This window comes from Adelges cooleyi, unplaced genomic scaffold, assembly GCF_023614345.1.
Source record: "Adelges cooleyi isolate 19-005CV unplaced genomic scaffold, UGA_ACOO_1.1 ACOO_flye_CR_arks_rails_tigmint_CR_PRNA_306, whole genome shotgun sequence".
Lineage (NCBI taxonomy): Eukaryota > Metazoa > Arthropoda > Insecta > Hemiptera > Adelgidae > Adelges > Adelges cooleyi.
The window spans coordinates 2,085,615-2,109,015 of record NW_026095977.1 but is presented as its reverse complement, the minus strand read 5'-3'; the positions used below and the strand labels follow the sequence as shown (position 1 = coordinate 2,109,015).

The following is a 23,401-nucleotide window of genomic DNA, read 5'->3' as shown; positions in this document are numbered from 1 at the left end:
AATTATGTTTAGCACTATAACATATTTTGATCTCTAGTAGTTTATATTCTGTTAATTTACATATTATTTTCTATCAGGTAAAACAAAAAAATGATAACCAATTAATAGTTCAAAAATCAGTTCTGAATCAAGTCGATTAAAATTCATTGTCAAAACCACTGTACAAACACATTAACCGTTTTTTTTTTTAAACTTTAAAAAATATATTTTATTAATGAAAAACCGTATAGCCGTTTTAATGCGACCGTTTTGCTTTTAGTCTGACTAAAAACTTGTAATTTATTAGACTTTAAACGGGTTTGTGTTGAACTTGTGTAACGTTCCATGTCCAGGCCGTTATTCTTGACAGTAGGTACATTTTGCCCAGAGACATTTTCATTTAGAACCATTTCACTGTTGGGCACATTTTTCGCTTTAATTTTTATTTGTTGCCAACATGTTTGGACAGCCGTTCGTAATGGACTTACCCGTTTAATTATCTCGGGTTAGGTTAGGTTTGTCCATACCAGTATAATGTGGACCTCGGGAAATTAGTTTGCCGCACAGCTGTTTTTACTCTGGATGCTCTCAACGGCGGTCTCCCCGTTTCCAAGTACGATCTACCCTTAGTCTGCCGGTTGGAATAATAAACATTTTAGTTTAACACTTTTGGGGGCTGCACAAACTTTCGGATTTCAATAATATGTACGAACATTCATTTGTTAGAAACACAAAGCGGATTTGAATAATGGGGCTAACCCTAGTTTAGTTGTGAAGGTATTCGATTTAGGAGGCATTGGTTAGGTTCACTGTGTCAAATCCAGGAAAAAACCTTAAAAAAAAAAAATTTCGGTTTTCCAATTTATAATCAACTCAATTTGCTATAACTGGTCGGTTGGAGTCGACGTTTTTAACACAAGCATGAATTACACATGTCCTTGTCTAATAATAATAATCAAACTCCAATTTTATTTGTATTATATCTCACCTATGAATTTTATTTTAACCTTTCAGTTTTTAAGATTTTAGAACTGAACTTTAGAAGGCTGCAGATAGGTCTCGTGTAATGTAACTTTAAAATTTGAAACATTATCAATATTACATTGTTGTATTCAACTTTTAAGTGTACCAAATTTCAAAAAATTTAACCATTTTTTTTAAGTTTTCATTCAGCTTTTGCATTCCTCTATGCAAAATCTGCTTTAACCCTAAAATGTTGTTAAGCCTTTCCCCCCAAAAAAATGTAAGTTTTTTAATTTCAAGGCGCATTTTTAGCTGAAAATTGACTGAAGGTTACTTGTAGATGTATATATTTTAAGTACTTATGAACGAATGTATTTATTTATAACAAAAAAAAGAAATCCTGTCACTTTCAAATTGATCAATTTCCTTGACCCAACTTTGCTAACTTCTCACTGTACTTCTATGCATGTTCTTAGACTGTGCTGACTGTGGTTTTGACTATTTATTCAACGGCAAATTTTACATTATTGCATGTATTGAGTGTCATTTCATCATTGTAGTCAGCTTTTAACGTATCTTCATTTGAACCGTTTTTAAAATTGTATTCTATTTGAATATCTCACATTTGTCTGAGGTTTTCCGTTTAAATGTTCTATATTTTTTATATGTAAACCGGTGTTTGTTTACCGGTTGATCACGTTTTACATCAAACCCCCAAGGCTCGAATAAGCTCAAAGCTCAAAATGTGAGTGGATAATTGAAGATGCAATGTAAACGATTCGTCGAAGTGGCTGGGGCAGGTTTAGCTTGTCGCTAAGAAATACATAGTATTTATTTTACTGTAGCCCGCAGGAACGTAGTAATGCATACAATAATAAGTAGGGTTTTATCAGGGCTTTCCGTTTTCTGCGAAAATTACTTTTTTAAAAATACAAGAAATATGTTAGATTGAGTAGCACACTGCTGTCACCAGCACTTCACTATTGCATAACAAAATGTAGTTATTGTTTGTGTTAAACACGAAATAAAACATATAAAACAAAAACCAATATAATATTATGCAGCTTACATAATTTGACTATTGAAAGTTATTCAATAAAAACCACTCTCGACAATGCAATTTTTACCCAGAACGGTAAAAACCAATTTCAATACACGAAACAGTCAAAGTAACTACTTGAGACTTTTTTAGCGCAAAATATTTCCCAGAACCAAAAATTGTATTGCCGCAAAACAAAATACACCCGTGCCCAGGATTTGCCTATACTTTACTCCTTAATAAAATAGACGTTACGCAGTACCGCGAATTGAAAATGGGAAAATACATTTTGTCAAATTATATAACAACCAACGTAATAGCGTTTTTCTTGTGACAAGTTCACAGAACAATATGTTGCTATTCCTAACCCAATTCTTCGCTTGTTTCGGATTCGGCGAACGTCCAATAAAGTTATCCGAGTCGAAATGGAATTGAATACTTATACAATTTGAAAATTAATAATAATGTCGACAGTGAAATTCGAAATGTAAAATCGCGGGAAAAAATGTGTTGAATAAACAAAAAAATGTAAACGAGTTTTCAAAAAAAAAACGCAAATCTAAAAGGTTTATTTAAAAACAGTAAAATCACAATTAAATTCGGAATATTATTTAATATTTATAATTTATTAAAACTTTATCAAGCCATAAATACAGTTATTATGATTTTTCGCCATTGGACCGGTTTAAGTTTTAATGGATAAATAACGTCGCTTAAGATGCAACTCCTCATATCTTATTTTTTTTTTGGCCAAATCAGGTTGGTCACACTGTCGGGCACAGATTTTTGATAACGCTATAATCGAATAATTGATAACACGGTTATAATTGAATTGAATGGTAATTGAGATAGGTGGTGTTGCATCATATATATTTTTTTGAACTTTTTCTGTTATTACCATAAAAAACAAGATAAATAAAAATAACTTCTCATATTAACATAATTATCGACAATTACGAAAAGTTATTTCAAATTAAATTATACTAATTTTAAAGCTGCAAGTACAGCAAGAAAGCTGTACAGAAAAAAAAATAGATTCGAACAATATTCGCCAAGACCAAAATAATCCAACTTGTAAGACTCTCTTATTATAGCAATCGTTCGATTCAAAATTATGTTAATATGTATATACATACAAACAGAAAAAAAATGATAATCATTTAACTGTATATTTTTAATTATAAAAATAAAACATTCACTGCGATTAAATGATTTTTAGCGACGTACAGAACAGTATATTTTCATCTCGTGTAATTGACTTGATGACCGATTGATTCTATGATTGTTATCATTAATGGCTGGCCGGTAAATGCAGTTAAATTCAGGTTATTGAGTGAATGCACTGCATTGCGCTAATTTTCTAGTACAAACAACTCTGGCAAATGCTATAAAAGTAGTACCTACTGGTTAAGAGTCGTTTCTCAAAAAATTACCATCAACTATTGGTTTTTTTATTTAGAAAAAGAACAGGTAACAACACTGACACGCTAGAAATGTGACTCACTTGATAACATAAAACATTATACATTATATTATGAGTTGTTGGACATTTATGGTAATTACGGTAGACTTGCTCTATGCCGTGCAATGCACAGCTGTGCCCTCGAATTATTGTTCTGTACAACGTCTAGAATGTACATGTAATAATAATAATGTGGTCAATAATTATTATTAATACATTGCATTTGCCAGCGTTTGTACATACAGCTGGCCCGGACGTTGTGTATTGTAATGACTAAAGTTTGACCGTAAAATAGGTAGGTACACTCATAAATCTGCGCCTAACCTAGCCGGATTATGACAGTAACAATAAAATTGAATTTAACCGCAACGCGTTACTATTGTATTATTATTGCTTAGCTTTTGAATTGAAAATGTCGATTAAACGCCTCCGAACATTTCTATAAACTTTATGGGCGAAACACGTCGGTGTTTCAAAGCCAGTGCTAATCCAATGGAAACAATTAAAAACTTTTTTTGCTTTTCAATGGCCGAGACGACCGTCTTGAGGAATTTATTTGCCACAGAGAAACGCTTATTGAATATCTAATTTTACTTATACGTTGTAAATGTATACAATTATTAATGGGGTTGTTTTGAATATTAAAAGGTCTAACTGGTTTTGTACTGCTATTCAATCGAGCCTTGTCGATATTGTATAATAATATGTTTTTTGCTAAATTCATTTTCAAATGTTTCCACGTTCTCCGAAGTTGTACTGGTTTTTTATATTTTTTATTACCTTTAAGAGATGGGTTTGTTTCATAACGCTTAACTATAATAACGTTAAACTTCCTCGTCGACTAGGGACATGATAGAATAGGACCTAATAGAGACCTTTTGGTAGACCCGGTTAACGATTAAAGATACACAAAAACACGTTATGGCAAGTATACATAACCGACTCGATTCACTTCTGGGGAGACAAACTCCTCGACTAAAAATAGTCTTGTAATAATCTATTCAAGCCCATCCTTAAAAATTATAGCCAGACGACCAACCCTAAACACTTTCCACTCTAATATAAAAAAAAATTTTAAACACATGTCATTACAATGCTTTGGTCGATGAATGAATTGCTTTCTATTCTCTACCATTACACATCAAAGCGTTTTATTTTAAAGTAATTTTATCACCTTCAGCTATAATAATTCCCATAGACCTGTGTGACCTCCGAAATCTACAAAAACTTATAACGACATATTTATTTAATTGCTCAATCTTTTTTCAATCAAATCTGACATTTTTGCGAGTTGACGATTAGTACACGTTTGGTGTAAGTCATTAGCACCGTTAGTTTATGAAAAACTACAAAAAATTAGGTAATTCATTTGTATAGCACAAAAAGTAAGGTACCTACTTTTTAGTGTGAAAATATTAATTTTGTGTTATGGATAAGCTCATCCAGTAGAGTAGACCGATAAAAAGACAAATTTCATCAGTAAACCGTTTTCTACAGCATAATATTAATGCAACGAACTTTCGTTACACACACCAGTCATGCAATTATTATTGGCTATAAAATGAATGAATACTTCTTATCGTCCACAGTTTGGCATGGAAACGTTCATCGGAATGTGACCTTCGTCTCAGAGTTAAAACTTTGATTTAGGGTTTGGGTTCCTGTGTTAATCATTTCTACACAATAAGTTTTAGGACTATTACACTCTCTAATACTATTACTACGGTTACAAGTCTCGCTGGTGGTTTATCCACTTGGGACAAGGTCGGACGAGCTGTGGGGGGGACAAGACCCAAATCCTGGCCTTAAGCTAAAACCAAAGTTTAAGGAAAGGTGGGGGAATAACTGTCAGTGGCATATCTCTTTAACTTTTGATATCAAAATTACCAGCTGTTGTGAACAAATTATAAACAACATTTTTCCCACCAAAAAATAACTATAAATTTTGTTATCACTTAATTTTTCTAAATTAAAAATCATCTCAAGGTAGGAATTTTACCCATTTTTTTATCTATATTGGCTATTTCATTTATACCTAAGACTAACAAGGATTGCAGTTATAAGCTCATAATCTACCCAAGTGTTACAGTTTTTAAGTAAACACATGTATTAACCGTTAGGGTAATAACAGCCTAAACTAACTCATGTAATAATCGAACCTACATAACATTTCCATTAACACATACAACTTTGTACAATAGGTCTGAAACAAACCCATTACAACGACCCAATGTGTTATTTAAATTGCGGAATCAAAATATAAAGCGTCAAAAAGAAAATATTTTAAAAAGTTACTTCTTGCAAGGGGGATTGCGTGCGGTCTGTTTTTAAGGAGTTTTGTATGGGCAATATTTAAGAAAAAAAGAGGGTTTGATAAATTTCGACCATGTCAAATTCATTAACCGGTTAATTTGCGTATAAGCTCGGAAGTGTTATTTTTAATTTAAATAATTTTTCCTACGAGTAAAAGCCATTTCGCTTTATTTTAGACCAAACGGCCAGACAAAATTTCAACTATATATTTTAATTTTAAACCAATATACTGGTTATCGAATAAATGGTATCAGCTGTAGGAGTAAATATTATTATCATACAGGGTCTAATCAATGATAAACAAAATGATAACGATTTCCATTATCAGTACTTTAGTGCAAAACATTGATAACACAACTTTACAAACCTATATATTTTTTACACAGCGATAAATGACCCTGTAATTATTTACCCCGTACAACAGAACGGGTCGTCGAGGGCATGATTAAAATATACCAGGTTATTGCATATCCCCACTCTATGTGATTATTTTTTCACAAAATGGCAGCGTAACGGGCGGCATTCTCATTGGTCGATATTTACCCGCGCAAATTTGAAAACAGAAATTGTATTTTTACAATTTTATCAATTAAAAAATATTTATTTTAATACGAGTTACTAATACCACCTATGAGAGCCCCTAGAAAAGAAAGAATGAAACTTAGTCATGATGAAAACAAAATCAAATTTTAAACACACAAAAACTAAAAAAAGAAATAGAATAAATTAATCGAACAAGCCGGAAAATTATAATTACAATTAATTAACAACTAATATTAGTTAAACTATAAACGCTTTTATTTATTTGTTCATTCTTCTTGTGCAGATACATTTTTTATTTTACATTATGAATAAATAAAGACAATTATAAGATCCGTATCGAATAAAAAATCCAAATTAAAAACTAGAATTTCTTGTATTTTGTCCGAGGCTTATAACCACTGTAAACCGATAAGATAAAAAAATAGCTTATCGATCAATAAATTTAAACCAATAAGAACGCCGCCCGTTATGGTGCCATTAATTTTTATTTTGCGTCTGAATATTGTTAGGAAGAGGGGGTGGTGTAGATACGCAATAACCTGGTCTATTTAAATCATGGTCGAGGGGTCGGGGATCGTTGGCGGTTTCTGGACTTTTACACATCCTTCGGGACGTTGTTATACGAAGCAATATTATTATACGGTCTCTACAATGTCATACCGGCCAAATTTGATCCAGGGGGGAGTGGGGGAACGGGCAGTGTCGTTGCTGGGAGCACTGGCGGCCACGCTTCGATATAGCTATGTCAGTCATTGACAGTGCGCCATGCCCGTCAGCGCGTATCCGACAATTCGCCGTTCGTAGAAAACCGGTTCGGCAGTGCGTTAATACGACAATATACACCTCTACCTATCGCCACCAGCTCTCTGTGAGGACACTCTGTGTTATACCTGCATTTATGTCCAACTCTGCACCGCTGTCGGCTGCCTAAAAAAAAAAAAAAAATTTTTTAAAAAAACCAGGTACGGTAAAGTCCAAACTACCCTCTGACTATACGGGTGAGGGGGGAGTAAAAAAACAAAACAAAAATTGGTACAGTAAAAATCGCTCAAACCTGAAAACGATGTCTGATTTTTTGAAAAAAAAAAACTGTCTAATTTGGAAAAATTAAAATACAATTTTATTTTTTAACATACCTTTGGTATCTACTTGGGTCGACGACAGGCCAGGATTATTAGTATCTACCTGGGACTGATGCTAATGTCAACAAGGCTTGAGTATCATATACATATATATGGACCGTTTATTGTAAAAGTGGTGTAAAACTTTAAATTCTAAAAACATACCTACATATTATTGCTTAATGGAGTCACATTTAGTCATGTTATCTTACGTTATAAAAGAGAAGCAACTTCAATGAATACAAAAACGAACGAAAAAATAGAAAACACAGAATGAATATTGTATACTCTGTTTTACCTATTCACTTACAAAAAGGTCGTTATTTCAAAATTCAATTACAAGGAGACAATATTCACTTTTACAATGAACTTGTAAAAAGATTTGCGAAAATAGAATTAAAATCAATATTCAATATGTTTTGTTGTTTGGTTATGTATTCACTACAAAATAAACACTATTGTTTATATTAATTGTAACTAATGTGTTATAATGCTCCTCACTACTTTTAAATACAGGCATTTAAAACTTTACCGAATCGAAATTTACAACATTCGTTATAAATATATTACAACAAATGGTGATTAAAATAATTAATATCATGTTATCCTGATTGCTCAATTGAGTTTGCACTTGTGAAAAAAAGAAAATTCAATTAAAATTGTTATAAAGAGAAACGACACAAACGTATCGTTCCAGGAATTTGATTTGATATCCTCACAAAAGGCATAACTTGATTGAATTTACTTTTTATTTATTTTTTAATCAGACTATCTTACTAGCAATTATTTTAATCGATTTTACTGGTAGTCAAAACAAATAGTGTAAATTTTGTCTTGAAAACGTTTTCATCCCCCGATTTTTTCAACAAATTGTCTATATGTATTTATGTAACAAAAAAATATCAAATGTTCTATTATTCAATCGAGACAACAAACAATAATTAAATTTTAACAAAGAAAAAATTATAATTGCATGATTTATAAAACCATTGCCTTCTCAGTTATCGCATCGAAGCTAAACAATTTTATTCGTGAAAGATATAGTAAAATGTTCATTTGTAATATTAAAAACCAATCTCATTAAAATATACCAAAATATTTTTAATAAAAAAAAAACCAATATAGAAATAACATTAAGTTAACTAACTAACTATTTTTAATGCTCACTAATAATTACTTAGTAATTACTTTATACGTGTAGTAACTTTTAAAACAGCCTCTTTAAAAATTAATATACTATTTAATAAAACCAACAAGGAATATGATTTTTTCCTGACAGTTATGCAATATATTCTGAATTATGCAAAATATTCTGTGATCGACAAATCGTCCACATTTTTTTATCCCCGTTGAGCTGCATAAAGCTAATAAATAAATATAAATATATATTTAAAAATCCGCTCTCTAATTACAGCTCTGACACATATTACACACACACTTAGAGGAGGTGTTGGTTGGTAATTCAGCTAATATCTGAACGGTTAGGTAGGTAAATCACTCAGCAATATATAATTCTGTAAAAAAATAGTGTTACATGATTAATGAACACAAAATATATCATTATAACATATTAATATTATGCTTTATCATATTTTATTGCTTTGCGATAACACTATTTGAAGAACTGTCCCAAAATAAACTGAATTATATAAAGGACATAATATCTTGTTTTTGCTGTGAATAAAAACCTATTTATGTATAAATTTATGTAAGCCAGATGTATCTACTACAAATTAATCTAAAAATCATATCAATTTTACTCAAACAGTTATCTGTTTTTTATCTTGATCGATTTTATTTATTGAAATCTATTATCTCATAACGTATCATATTATACTAGCACAGCAATGAGATAATTTCTTATTGATATGTAACGTTTTTGTCCAACTCACAAATCAAACTCACAAAATTTAAGATACACACTTTATCCAAATATTGGCATAGGCGTTTTTGATAAAAATAATTTTTCATTAGCAAGCTCAGTTTTAGTACTTTGGATTTTAGAATTTCTTCAAGGTTATAAAATATTGCCTGAAAATGGTCTGTTCTAATATTTCATTTATTTATCATGTTGAGGTTTTCTTTTACTCCGAAACTGCTAAGTTTCACAGATAAATACAAGATAAGGTTTTATGCCCTCCTCTTGTTTATTCGTCCTGTGCAGCCAACTAGTTGAGCGGTTCACTGTGTTTATCACAGAACTTATGTCTGTAATAACATTATTTTAACGATAGTAAAAACAACCTTAGTTCACGCGATAAGGCTCGAAATTAGTTTGAAAAACAAAGCTCGTTGTATATCTCACAAAACTCCTTTAATAGTATGTTAGCCAAAACACAAAGCCGCGTAGAATTATTAAATGTTTGTTGGTTTGGTCCGTTTTTGCAACAAAGTTTCATTTTATTTTACAGATTATAAAAACTTTTGGCATTTAAAAGGTATTTTTTCCCGGGGTTTGGCTAAAAGTAGAGAGATGGAATTCTCCAGCAAATAACAAACAAGGTACCGCATACTACAGGAGTTTTCATATAGCATATTCTCGAATGTATAATTTATTTTTACACTATCTGTACTACACGTGATGGTCGAGATATCAAAGATATACAAATATTGTATAAAGAATCCATCCAGGATTTATTGTAAGGATTTTTTCCAACTACATGGTGCACATATATTTTAGTTTCGTCCCCCTCCCATTTTTTAATATTTCAACATTATAACAACATCATTTTAATGTTATATATTTCTCAGATACTGTTAAAAAATTGTTTTTTAAATAATATAATTATCTGTTCACAATTGATCTAGTTGGTTTTCTTTTTCAAAGACAATCAAATAATACATGCCCGACAAAAAATATTACTAGATATCAAAAATAAATATCTAGAAACCCGTTGAATTGACAAAGTATCCGGTTTCATTTTTTTAATCCAAGTTAAAAACCAAAATAACCGTTACAAAACGTGTACATGCCTACGTATGTATAATGTTTATCAAAAGCAATAATTTTTAAATCTAATAATTTGTCAATTTGGCGGTTAGGAAAATCCGAATATTGCAATATATTGCAAACAAAAAAACTCGAGTTTAATTTGTCTTTGCACTAATGATTATCAAAATATGAAGTTTTGTAAAAAAAAGTGTCAACTTCGTAATAAGTGATTAGACAATTATGTTATCTCTTAAAGTCCATTTAAAAAAATATGTTCAATGCAAGTAATTCAACTTCCTGAAAAATGACAAATTAAAATAAAATGGTTTTCTGCACATTGTATCGAGGAAAAAATAAAAATCAAGTCTTTATTATGTACATTCAATTGAAAATGATTGGACATTTAAAATTTCCTACTGCACACTCGGTGTTGCCTATTGCATCTTAAAATAAAGCCTAGGTCCGTCTCGATAATTTACTTTGTGCACTCCACCGAAATGGGGGCCGAAACGAATTTACCAATTATGTCATAATAATGTTTTCCACTATCTTATTGTTGTGTTATTATATGGGCTGTATATTATCTAGATACGCATTGGGTTTGGCCAAGCGCATACCCTAAGCCCTGAGCCACAAAGGCACGAAATCGCATGCCTTTGTTAACGGTCGAAACGTTTCCGCAGAAAACCTTTGTGCTGTTGTCTTTAGCAGATTACATTCAAGGAAAAATAATAATAATATTGCCGTAGACAAACTCGACCCGGAGTCTATATGCCGACCATGCCTAGGTATTTTCAAATAGGGATACATTTAAGTACTCTTGCATAGTACTTAAGATTTAATACTACATCTAAAGAATATCCCATACAAGTTTAGAAGTAATTTGAATTTTTCCCGAAAAGATGCTAATAATAATCATCTTAAGAACTTACTGTTGACCTTTTAAAACAATTTGTTATCCGATACGGTTTTAATTAAAACAAAGAAGGTAACACAAAAAGAAGTTGTAATCTTATATTTTAAGTACGCGAGCAAATATTCTAGAGGACGCCAAATACTTTTTAAAGAGCGTCGAGTTAAGGAGATTTTTTTTTTTGTTGCAAAATCTCAATTTAAAACTTAAACTATAGTAGGTACACTTATAATTAATATACAGTTATGAGCATTCTTTTTTGGTAGGCAGCTATTTATCTGTCAGACTATCACAGCCACTATCTTTCTCCACAAAACATCATGTTTGTACATATTTGAAGTGCTGTGCATTTCTGAGTCGACTCACAACAGTTGTTGTATGTGTAATTTGTTTGAACGATGATGAGGTTAACATATTAAATAGTAAGACTGTGCAAATCAATGTAATATTTTAATAATTATTTGAATATTCAGGAATGTCGAGAACCTAACCTTCGAATAGTCGGTTTGATCTGTCGGGCTTGGAACGATCTCGGTGATTATTATGTGTTTATTTTTATGTTTTCATTTTCTTATAAACCGTTGGTGTATACTATTAAGATGAGCCAAAAGATATGTTTATTATAATCTTGTGACGTCTCCAGCGCGTATCCTTATTAAAAAACCTATTCGGGTTTTATGCAATTTTTTTTATTATTATTGTAATAGTACACGATAATAAGAATATACATATATAATAACATTATTATTATTATTGCCGTGCATTGTTGTTACTCAAGCGGCCGTTCCACAATGGACGGACATTCTAAATGGCACATTTATCGTACAAGGCTAGATGTGATAAAAGATGAGCTCACTCGTTTCGTCTTGCACACACACACACATTTCCCACTGGAAAGCGTTTTTTTTTTTTTTGGAAAATGAAAAAATCAACCCAACGAAAACGGCGTTGACAATATTTTCTCGTTTGACTTTCAGATGATTTTTTTGTCAATTTTATTCAGCCAAAGTTTCTCTATCGAAGAGCATGATTTGACGTCTAAGGAGTTTTTTTTTTTTTATAATGATTCGATGACTCGAGCAATTCCCATAATAGAAATGCTTTGGTGGCATAAAGTGGTGGTGAAAATCCACACCTAGTCATCATTAACGTTGCTCGTTGTTCACGTCTAGCTGGCAACTTTTTTATTCGTGGAAAACCTAAAAAAAAACCTATGCGACTTATGGTGACAGTGTGTGGTAGTAAGGGTCGACCGACTACCCGGTTCGTCCATTATTCTATTTTTAAAAGTACCATTTTTTATAACATAATACTAAACAGCATAGAGAAATAAAAGAAAAATTCCGTTTCATGGGATTATTTTCAAAATAATTACTCCCACCAGAATCCGGGGTGATCCATTAATCCAGGTAAGACACTAATTATTCTTTTTCTCTAAACGAATAATTACAATTTTGTAGGTTCTTTTTTTTTTGGGGGGGGGGGGGGTCATTTTAATTAATGACATTTTGCAGCATTACAAGATAATATGAAAGTTCTCATCATATTTTATACCATAGTAAACTCTGTATTTCTGTACTTTTGATCGACTTAAACGCTAACCATTATAGTAATATCTCATTAATTTTTTTTAAGCAAGAACAACTTATTAAAAAAAAAAATCCTAATTGGCGATAAACAGTTTTGATAATTATTTTTTAAGTCGTTAACAGTGTAGTATTATTTTTTTCTGTGGATATTCTATTTTACCTCATCCCACCCCCCCCCCTAAATTTAGTGTCTTACGTTAAATGGCCGCCAATATACCGGGTGATCGCCAACAATAATCCCTCGATCACAAACACATTTAACCAGTTTTTTTGTTGCCCACAAAGGATCATAGTATTACCGTGTCTCGGCCACACTGTGATGAATCTTAACTATTTTATTTTGTTTTCTTGTCCAACGTCCGCCAACGCGTCGTGGAATTTATGACAAGATGTTAATGTTTTTTTACTTTTACTTTTCATTACCATTCGGCGCCATGGCATTGGGCTTGTTTTTTTTTTTTTGCGGCCCAAGCTGTATGTGCACACCTGTACATGTATAGGTATTTTCGCAATTTGCTAGTATACAAACGTTGAATTGTCTTGCTGCTTATTACGTCTGTGTCCACATAGAAGATTATACAGGATGGTTCTTGTGTATATAAAATATATTATATCATGATTTATATTTCTAAAAAAACATGATAATAGTACCAGTTATGATGGATTAAAATTATTTATGTACTACCCAGCGGATTAATTACAACGGAATTCATAGTAATTTAAATTTTATAGAAATACCTCGTGTAGGTTTAGCATAAATTATACTCTAGTAGCCAATGCGTTTTGCTCGTATAATATTTTTCTTATTATTATGGTTGAACCGTTACAATAAATTATCAACCGATTTTCATTGACATTTGCAAGTAGTTATTGTTATAGTACCAATTTTTCTTTGGGCCCATAAATCGAAAATGATATAATAGAATCAAAAGCCACTTGCACGGTTTTCTAAATTTCTGAGTGTAAAATAATTTTCACTTTGGCTTGAAATTTGCCCATTTGACAAAAAAACGTTTGTACACATGGGAGAGTTAGCATATTTCTTATATTTAAATAATATATTATTCTCTTTGTATTTATTTTTTTAATTTCTCTCTCTCTCTCTCTCTGCCCTTTGTATTGTGCAGGATCTTATTGTGCAATCTCTCATAGATAACGTCCAATTAAAAACGTCAAGAGTACAAAATTAATTTTCATGTTAAAATTATCAGTAATTTTATTTATGCACTGGTCGACTCTGTTTATTTTAAATAGACTGCAGTCCACTATATTATATATAGGACATTTTAAGGTTGCTAAAGTTTTCTAACACGGTATATGTTTATTTTATTTACACATTGTACGGAATGGCGATGGATATGAGATTTGTGCGAAGAAAAGATTTGGACGGTCGGCCCCATTTGCAAGGGATTAGGCGAAGACCAAGATTTATGTTTAGTATGTATTTGTGGACTTACCCGTCCCATTTGTTGGGTCTTTTTCGATTTCGGTTTTATTATTGTTATTGCAGTCGAATTTTGAACGTGTCGACCGTCGCACATTGTCGGTTAATACATTAAATTATGCATTGGGGTTTTCCTAAGTAATGTGACAGAGGTCGGTAAACCTTATCCGGTGGCGAATTCTGAAAAATACCGATAACATTATTATCAAATTTATTTTCTCCGGTCAAACGTGGTTTTTTTATATTTATTTAATATTGTAAATATTTTGCATTGGTCCGACAAATAAAACGCCGATATATTTTTGCTGGACATGTAATTTTTTTTTGTTAATACTGACGTGGTTCTATTTACATATTATTTTACTGAATAACAACTCACCGACGGATATTATAGTTGTTAATAATTGGGTTGCCTTTATTTATAATAATATCACAGATTGGATACAACCAGAATACGGTGCACTCCATCATATTCTACCGATAACAGTTATCAGTAGAACCCTCCTCAACTCAGTGTGACCACATTCTAGAAACGAAATTATCGTACAAAACATTTTACTAATAATGATATTTTATTGAATCATTTTTATAATACATATCTCATATATACCGTAAAGAATTTTGTTTAACACGGATATGTTTTTGGGCTGGATACAAGAATTTAGACATCGCCATTTTCACGTTAAACATTCACATTTAGTTAGAGATAACTGATAAGTGATAAGAGAAAATTACCGATTAAACAATTGTACAAAAGACACAAATATATATAACAAACTAGATTGCTAAGTGTGCATACCGCCAATAGAGATAATTGAAGTTGCCATTTTCTGCCGTCTTTGTGGTAATCAAAATCTTATCACATGAAAATATGTGTTTATAACAATTATAAGTTAAGTCGATAGCACAGAATAACATTATATACATAATATATTTTTTATACACACATAAATCCCAGAAAAATGAAGCACGTCGACTTCAATTCATATTACTAGCAGTTGCAATGTAGTTTATTATATATAGGTATATATATATATATATATCTGTGACAAAATGAAGATTGGAGATAAATTATAAGAGATAACATGTTTACTGATTTGTGCTGATAATGTTGAGATTGATAAGGATTGTTTGTTTACCACAAAAATAATATTGCATTATCATAAGTACCAAACATTACAAACCTCTGAAAAGCTTTTTACTAGCTGTTTAAGAGCAAACATTTTATTAAACAAAACATCGCCAAAATGGTTAACAGCAAACCGTTTGCTTTCGGTACCTTCGCGAAAATAATTGTCATTTGTCAACCAGTGTGTTGCACACTTGAGTTGGTGAGGGTTTTGTGGATTGTTTACATTTTCAGTAATCACATTGTTTTAATATATTATAGAGATTGCACCGTCTGGTTTTATCTAATCCGTTTTAAAATCCTTTAATGTTTTGGCGGTCGGCTGCCACCGCACAAGTGGAATTCTTAATAAGGGCCGACGCACCCATGCAATTGCGGTCCCGGTGTTTTTGGAATGTAGAGCTTATGGTAATTGAATAATACCGTGCTTTGTGCTTTTGTAATGTTGCACCAAAACCCAGAAGTCGTTTATGACCTTCGTCTTGTGGTGACGACACGCGTTACTCACGACCGAGTGAGCAGTAAGAAACGTGCAAACACCGTAGACAATTTAATTTGCTTGTGTTTTTTTCGGGTTGCTTAACCCGACGATAACGCTAATAATAATAATTGAACATATATTTTTTTTTTCATCAACTACCAGAAAGATTAGAAGAGACCTCGGGCCAAAGCATTGAAAACTTTTCGCTCTCACCCGTGGCAGCTGTAGGTATTTCATTAATTTGTAATTGCGTTGGATATCTCTGTACCTATATAATGTGTTTTATTATTGTGTATTGCATTATTTCTTAACTCTTCGGCACCGTTGCTGCGATATTGTATAATTTCTCAATTGTCGCCAACCGATCACAGCCCATTGTTGTCGGCTATCGATTATTTCTCGCGGGCGGCCAAACGAATTTGGGCCGGTTTTGTTATCTCAGGTTTGTACATTGTGCTTATCAAGCTTAGCTCATATTATTATAATGCGATTACAAAGTGGCGGCGGTCTAATGGACTGTTGCACAAAACAAACAAAAAGCAGAAGGGTCACTTGTAGTGTAAACAAAAAAGTGACGACGACCATATTGTAGGATAGACATTTTTATAGAATTATGTGGTATATTCCTGGCAAAGTAAAAAGTTTGCGCCTTAAGTCTTCTATTAAAGCGTCACCCTTGGGAATTAAAAAAAAAACAAGATGTTTAATAAAATATATTTTTTTTTTTTTACTAGCTTTTGATATCTTATTCATTGGCGGTACGGTTCAAAAATCAAAGTCCCACATTTTACAAGCTATAATATTTTGGTCATGAAATAAAACGCTTTTTTAAAATACACACAATTCGAAAAGTTGTCAGTTTTAAACAAAGTTATTTAAAAAAAAAAAGAGGGGGAAAAATCCATAATAATTAGTTAATCTTGTTTTTCCTAATAGGCTCGACTTCTATCATTTGTAACGTAACTCTTTATATTCAATATCAACTTAAACACTTTTTAAATAATAATTAGTCAATTTCATTATATACAAACATACATATTAAATAGGGTCAATGTCAATTTTGGACTATGAACAAGAACACCATAAATATATTTGGTAAATAAAATGTGGTATTACAAGGACAAAAAAATGTAACAGTTTTGCACAAATATCCACACTGAACTTTATGGAGAATAAAAATGTTTGTATATACATTATAGTTGTTGACTCGAGTCAATGTGTTCACAATGACATTGGATAACTTAACTCAAAACTTTATGACTAATAAATAATTGTTCAGCAATCATTTAGTCCTCGTTTTAAAAATTGTAATAAAAAAACCATTAGGTGGTGCTATAATAGGTTAATAAATTGGATGCTGTTTTTTTATATATATATATACAAAATAACGTTAAGGAAGTAACGCTACTGTCGTTTCTTATGTCATTCTTAAGTGTTGCGTTTAGTGTAAACATAAGTATATTATAAAACGGTTAACGATGATTTCGCACAATCCCTCGTCATCTGGAAGATGAGTCATTTGAGAGACACGGTGTCGTTAATGTACTAAGTAGGCAATACTAATACTATGTGTATTTTTATGAAAGCAATAAAATATAATTTTGGCATCTAACGTGTGTGCTTGAATCGTTTATGGGCCTGGCTGTAATGATTATTGGCAATTAATAATATTCATGTTATGTAAACAATTTTAATAGCCGCCATAATTTGTGTTTCCTGTAATTATTTTTATTCGATTATTTTAACCATTGCGAATTTTTTCGGTTTTAACCCAACCCATCCGACGTTGCACAACAACTGCCCAGGCAAGTCATGGACAGTCAGATTGAACTCCTTTGCAGAAGTCCCGGATAAGGATTTCTGAGGGGCTTCCAAAGGGACACCGGACATCCTCGAGAAATTGGCCGGGTTCCGCCTCGGGGACCCTCGGGGAAATTACACTAAGAATAGGGTACTGCCACTTCCTTCCTGTGGGATATTTCCATGTGCCTCTCCTTCGCCTCCTCCCCCTCCAGGCACCGGTCAGACTAGGTTAGTCCTAGTGTACACTATGTTCACATGATAAATTGTAATTATCATAATAATCATTACCATACAAATATCGAAGAGACGCGATAATTTAAATAAATTAAATTGTAAATTACACCGTGTCGTCGGATCAGGGCGGTTCGTTCGACTTCAAAGATATGATTAATACTATAATATAAGGAGGGTGGTCAAAATTATAATATCACAGGCATACCCAGATAGAAAATAAGATTCCGAGCTGGCTCGACGGTCTTTTGTATTTTTTGATTTATGAATATCCAAGCAGGCAAGCTTTGACTGCGTTGGTCGTTGTCGCTTTTGATGTTTACAATATAATATTATTAATTTATAGCTAAAAAACAAATTACTTGAAAATAATGACTTAAAAACCTCTAAAATTGTACAAGCTAATACCTAATGTATAATATAAGCTGATTGATAAAAGTAAACTATTTGTTTAAATCAAACACCTATAAATACAATATTTTATTATTGGCTCACAACTATCTGCTATTCCCAAATGTTGTATTATTTATATGATGTTCAATATAATAATTTTCATGTTTGGGCTTACCTACTTTTTTACCTTGCATAAGTAATGGGTAATTAAAATGCTATTTTTTTCAATCTTAAATCCGTCTAAAGATACTTCTTAGTATAATGTATTCTACACAATATTGCATAATGCAGTGTGTATCTTATTTCTTTGAAATTATAATAAATCAATGTTGTTTGCTGGGGTGTTAACTTATACTCGATCTCGTTGCTTTCAATTTCAAAGTGTCTAGAGGGAGAGCAAGACGATTTATGTATTCTTCGAAATTATAAATAATTCATAAAGGTGTGTATTTAGTTTGGAGGACGTTAAAATTAATTAAATTTCTGCTCTATAAATTATTATAAAAAGCGAGACTCAAAGTGGAGTGCTTGTTATCAGTGGACCTGACAATATTAATCAGTGCAATTAAAACGCAGGAGAAACTATGGAGAGTAAAATAAAAATATTCAGTCGACTGGTTCGACTTAGAGTGATTATTTTTTTTAAATATATTTTTCAGACAGATATTTATTAATCATAATAATATGTAATACTATTTTTTAATATAAAACGTTTAGTGTATAATCATAATAACTAGTGAAACATTTCACAAGGTCCGTACGGAATCTAGTTCAAGACCAACGGTAGAATATTTGTCAATGAAAAAATCTTAGGTCACCATAATATATAGTAATGCGACATAGGTATGTTGATTGTTTTTAAAAAGAGGAAACGATCAACTTATCTCATAGGTAGCATTGAAAATGAAATAAAAATAAAATTACACCGTTTAAAGTATGGTAAAATAATTTTTTTACTTTTTTTTATTATGACAACATAACAATCTAGTTTGAATATGTGGCCTACTCTGGTTCGGTTCAACGCAGAAGTCCAATAAAATGTAATACATATTTCTGAAATCGATGGAGTTGTATAACATTAATATTATTGACCAATCTATTAACTATGATATTTTATCGTTTTCGGTCGTTTGAAAAAGTCGTACTAACCGTATTTTTCTTTCTGATAAGCATTTTCGGCCATATTTTTTATGGCAGCCCCGTTAAAGTACAAAAAATATATGCCAAAAATATGACATTTAAAAAAAAAAACGACAATACTTTTTTAACTTCGACGTGGACCGAAATTTATGTGATTTTAATTGTTAATTTCGTATCTGGACCCAAAATAATATTTGAACTGTTGAGACAACTTTTTTGCGTTAGTTACTTTTTTGGCCAAAATTCAAAAAGTTCACGTTTTACCATTCGAAATAGAGAAAGACACCCAAAAAGTGTAAACATTTTTCAACTTAAAATAATCAAACGCTTTGTACAATCGTCGAATCAGTTCCAAAACTTGTGTGGGATAATTGTATTACTATCCTTTTACAATGAAAACCCTCCAAAAAATTAAATACCTCCAGCTTTTTTCTCTAAAACGAGGGAAACCTTTTTTAAATTGCACTTTTTCGGATATAGTTTTGGACTTTAGGTTTGAAAAATAGACTGTAGGTAGATTTAGAAAAGCTCAGAGTAAAGCTTTATGATTCAAATATACCTATATATATATTTTTATATGGAAATCTCTTCAACACTATGTTTGAACACAATAATGCGGTTAAAATGTAATTCATCTATGTTAAAATCACCAATTGATAGGAATTCGAAAATCCGGATATTTTTCAAAATAACGTTCACATAAAAAAATGTAAGAATAAAACACAACACGGAGAAGATAAATAGATTTAGGATTTTCGATTTGTTGGCCCGAAATCCAAAAGAAATTTACCGTCAAGGAGGACTTATGTACTTAGGGTTTATTTTGTGTAAATCCGGATTTTCGGATTCTCATCACTATGTTTGATATTGCCATTTTTTTCTCCTCAGGCCACATGTCATCACATACAAACGTTAGCGTTGTTTTTTTAAATTCAAAGACAAATCATATTCTGAAGACACAACCGCAATATTATGCGGTTTAATATAACAGTAATGATCGTACACGCGTGTCGCCCGTACAATGATAATGCGACGTTATAATGTAAGTTGTGGGCATTATTGTATTTGAGTTTTATTGCCCGAGGATCTATAAGGTGTGCGCACATGTGGGGCTCGATCAACTTTCTAGCCGCGTACCGACGACATAATAATGTTATAATATTATGTGATACAATATAATACCCGGTCGGCCGACAGTAATACCTATTGCGGCCAAGGTCTTTGACGGTCCACCGTAGTAATGTGTTAATAGTGTACCTGCCTGTACTGTACCTATACTATAGCGGTACGACTTTTTTTGTAAATTCCAATAATATTCTTTGCTATTGGACTCGTCGGATTTCGCACACGAAAATCACAGTATGTGTGTAACCAACCGCCATTAGCGGGCAAACCACGTACCAGAACCGCGGTAATCCCAGGGGGTGGCGGCTACGGTGGTTTTAATGTGTGACGCAAACGGAATGACTAAAGCAGAGAGGTTAAAGTCTAAACGTCCAAGAAAAAATAGGTATTATTTTTCCAATATGGCGGCCACCGGCGTTGCATTGATGAGCCGACGCGTTTTTGGGTTTTCATCGGGCCGGTGTCCGCCATATTGGAAAAAAACATGGAGTTACCAGACTTGGTTATAAAATCGTGGTATTCGTTCAATATATACCTAGTGCCGCGATAAGCTGATATCAATGATAACGATATCTTGAAAACCGCCGTCTTTGTGGGAATTTGAACCTTATCGCGTGTGTTTACAACTGTTATCACTGCTTGTGAACAATTAAAAGTTTAGCTGATAACACAGAACCACAGATACATTATTTTATACACACACACACATAAATTCCACAAAAAATGCATACAAACTCTAGTGTAACTATAACAATATGTTAGCTCATCTTCTCTATACTATCGCACTATAAGTAATCTTGAGACGCGGAAACGTACCGAGATTGTAAAAAAGTTTTTAAGTCAATTACATGGCCACAGAGTATGCGCATGGGAATCGACCAAAAGAAAGCGAAAATTAGATTGTTATCGAAACGTCAAAAAGTTTGTACCGACACGTCCGATGAGTACTACAGCAGAGCAAGTACATTAGGCCTTTGGCACAAAACATGTTTCCGGAAAGTGTATATCTTGAAAACTTGTATTAGTTTCTTTTTGTTTTTTGTTTTATCTCCTAACGCCAGCAAGCACGTTCAGCGTTATTCGATTATGGGGTAAGGTCGTATATTCTTTGCAGGGGGCGGTTTAACCATCGAGGGTGGGAGAAGGGGGTGGTAAGAGTTTTAAGTCTTTGGCAGACACGAACATCTAATAACTGTCAATACATGGTCAAACAAAGGGAATTGCCTCCATATTTTGTTCTTATCGTTTATTTTAGGGTCATAATAACTACTATAGCTGCCTCCCAAGCATATCCGAATAATAATTCTCTCCCAATGGGATCCATTTAAGCCGGACAAACAGTATAAAGTAAAGCATATTATAAATTTTGTTTTATAGTTTTTTTTTTTTTACATACGAAATTGCAATCTGTATAATAACAAATTGCGCATTATTGACTTTGACTTGTTCTTCGTCTTATGGAATTCAGACCAAATTTTTAGCCATTTGAAATTTTGTTCTGAACCACTTTTTTTCTGCTGTTGAACCCGTCTTAACGGGCATTTAACGCTTTCACAGAACTTGACACAATAAAAAATAATTGGTGCAATTATCAATATTACTGTTTAAAAACGATTCGGTCAATCGGACCAAATAGTACGGTGGATCGTGCAATACCCATTAACGCATGTTATTATATTAATAGTGACCTGACCTCATGCTTACATTAAAGCGTTATGACTTATGACATCTTATAAGAAACAAAATGATTAACCTATTAACCGATTGTTTTTGGAAGGTTTTACATTCCTAACAGGCAAACATAAAATTAGTCGTTTAACTTGGCTTATAATATTGTGTAAAATATATATTATAAATAAAATAAACTTTTTGTGTACTTAATCCTACATGAAATTTGTTACTCAAAAATTACAATATTCAACTACAAATTAATTCATTTTTAAAAATCCAAGAGACGAATAAATCTAAACAAAACAAGTGAGGGGGTGGAAAAAAGTAACCAAAGGAAGTGGAAATATGGCATTGACCACCATCACACATTGACAGCTGATAATTATTATTATTTGTTTGTCTATAAACAGTGTTGAGAGACGATGAAGAATATTAGAAAGAAAGAAGGTACCGACGTAGAATGAAGTTTCAAACTTTACTTATTTCAATTGAAATGGAAAACAGAAATGCGATTTCGTAATATCATCAATAATTGTTTTCCTAGAATATCTATTTAATTGAAAATCCTACAAACACAGCATGGAACCCTAAATATATATATATATATATGTGCAAAACTTTAAATCGAATTTATCGGTTCGAAAACAAAACCATAATAATACTTTGAGTGGTTATGTTTTCAGCGTTTCAACAGCTGTTCGAAATCAAACTCGATTTCCAGTTTGTATTTTAAGTTTTGTTGGTCTTCTTGAAAGAAAAAAAAATATAATATTATTATATCACATACGTTTAAGGCGAGGACGGTCAAAGGTTTTTGTTTCTTGAACATATAACCGTCGTGGCGAATCGCAAACAAAACAATATTAGTTATGACCGTTTAATTTTTACCATTTTTTTTACAACACACACACACACACACAGAAGAGACCTTCAAAGTGTTGTTGACTAATTTAAAATTATTATTAATGTGTTATTACCGTTTTTCAAAACATGTTTAACGCGTAGCCAAAAGTCAGCTTAATTTTTTACCTAGGCACACTGCGACGGCCCTCTTTGTGTGAGTTTGGCACGTTTGTTTTTAAGAGATGGTAAAAATGTACTTGAAAATGTTCATCTCGATTTACCAACAC

At 32.1% G+C, this 23,401-nt stretch overlaps 1 protein-coding gene across 2 annotated transcripts in view; it reads left to right on the top strand.

Annotated features, from left to right (window-relative positions):
* LOC126839518 (CD151 antigen-like) overlaps nt 1-23,401 on the top strand; it is a 44,256-nt gene that overhangs the window by 11,028 nt on the left and 9,827 nt on the right. The window contains exon 1 of one of the 2 annotated variants that reach the window (XM_050574862.1): nt 7,062-7,261. The exons of the other annotated variant lie outside the window; for it this stretch is intronic. The gene's annotated coding sequence lies outside the window, so the exon portion shown is untranslated. Of the gene's footprint in view, nt 1-7,061; nt 7,262-23,401 lie in introns of those variants that run through there. 2 annotated transcript variants of the gene reach the window in all.